The 1,732-nt window shown below is 44.0% G+C and overlaps 1 protein-coding gene across 1 annotated transcript in view; it reads right to left on the reverse strand.

The window, feature by feature from the left end:
* The window catches only part of azin1b (antizyme inhibitor 1b), a 6,734-nt gene extending 5,325 nt beyond the window's left edge, over positions 1-1,409 (reverse strand). The window contains exons 1-2 of the mRNA XM_035681172.1: positions 1,225-1,409; positions 227-370 (exon numbers count right to left, since the gene is read on the reverse strand). The gene's annotated coding sequence lies outside the window, so the exon portion shown is untranslated. The remainder of the gene's footprint in view (positions 1-226; positions 371-1,224) is intronic.
* Positions 1,410-1,732: the final 323 nt, after the last annotated feature.

The raw sequence follows: 1,732 nt of genomic DNA on the forward strand, positions 1-1,732 counted from the left end.
GATCTGAATTCTTTCTAAACAAACTACAAGAAAACACAACTTTCTCTCTTGTATATTAGTAGGTATGAACTCCTCTAAAAAAAAACAAACACATCAAACATGTTTAATCACACCCCGGTTTGCAAGCCAAAGTCTACCCACAACTTATCCTGAACTTTGCTACAGCTGTGTGTGTGTGTGTGTAAGCGAGCATGCGTCTTTGTGTGTACAGACACTAGTCACTCACATGGACAAGTCAGGAGATGGACCTGTCCCGCTATCAGCTAGGATCCCAAGGTGGCTCAGCGTTGAAGTCAAAGTGCTCCCGGTAAAGAGCCGCCCCTAGGCCCCCTGGGTAGCGCTCATACACCTGTACAGAGACAGGGGAGCCCTGAGGGACAAACACACACAACATTAGACACACACATACATATATAAATGAAAGACACTGTACCATGCGTTTACTACAAGCGATATCACACGAAAAGCAGCGCCCGTGGCCAGGCTTGACAGTCACTTTAAATCCTATGTCACTACAAAGTGTGCCACTATTATCTATGGATTCACATTTGTTGTCACTGTGGTCAAAATTTCCCCGACATAATCGATATGTCGAGCAAGTCTCGCGTCCGTTTACGTGGCTTTATTTTTTATTTTTTAACCCAATAATAGTTTATAATATGAAACTAAAACCACCTCGGCCGCCTGATTTTAAACACCATCAGTCAACATGACGCGCTGATGGTCTGAACAGCGTCACAACAAATTAAACACCACTGTTAATGCGCCACCAAAACAAACCATGAAACCCTGACGCTACGCCACACGTTTGTGATTTACTGTCATATATTTAAGGGTAAAAAAAGTGGCGGCATTTGAACATTGAACCTAGGAAGCGCCATTGCGAGGAAACTGCGCCGCTGAGAGATTCCTGGCAGTGAGAGCTGCTCACGTAGAGAAAGCACGTCGAAGGAAGACGCTTCTGTTAGCTCTGTATTTTGTTAATAACCCCCAAAAACAACCCTCAAAACTGATACAACACGGGGATAAACACAAGACGAAGGTGCCGAAATAGCTTAATAATCTGCTTATACCGTTAAATGTAACATTAGGACACGTTAAAACCACTGAATTAAATGAATCGAGTCTGTCATGTGCGGCAAGAAGGCAGAAAGACCAGCCCGCCATGTTACGTCCGCCTGCTGAATCCAAGGAACTCAAACCGAAGTGTTTCTCTGTACTTACGTGAGATAACGGCCAGAATGTTTTGGAAAATCGTCTTCTCTTTTTCGGCGGAATTTTTAAAGAGTAGTGGGCACAACGATATAAGAAAGAAAGAGGGCTGTTTTGGCCATATGTGTAGCGGAGGGACGAGCTGTCGGTCGAGTTGCGTCTTCTCTGTCTGCTGATGGGTGGAGGACTACTGAAGCCGAGCAGGGGGAAGTGGAAAAGGTAATCAACCGCCCGTGGGCGGGGCCTAACGTTCAGTTCCACCAATGAACGTTCAGCATTTTTGAAAACGCACCAAATATGTATTTCCGTCCATCGCACAGGCCGCAGTAGGTCTGATGTTACATAACCGTACATTTTCCGTAAATGGCCACTTGCTTCAGTCAGCCAGGCCGAAGAACCTGCGCCGCTCCTGTTCAACACGGGACGGTACACTTGTTGTACAATTCCAGCTGCTATTATATATATAATATATATATATATATATATATATATATATATATTATATTTATAAACAGTTTAT

The sequence above is a fragment of the Morone saxatilis genome, unplaced genomic scaffold (assembly GCF_004916995.1).
Source record: "Morone saxatilis isolate NCDOM2014 unplaced genomic scaffold, NCSU_SB_2.0 Contig9, whole genome shotgun sequence".
Classification (NCBI taxonomy): domain Eukaryota; kingdom Metazoa; phylum Chordata; class Actinopteri; family Moronidae; genus Morone; species Morone saxatilis.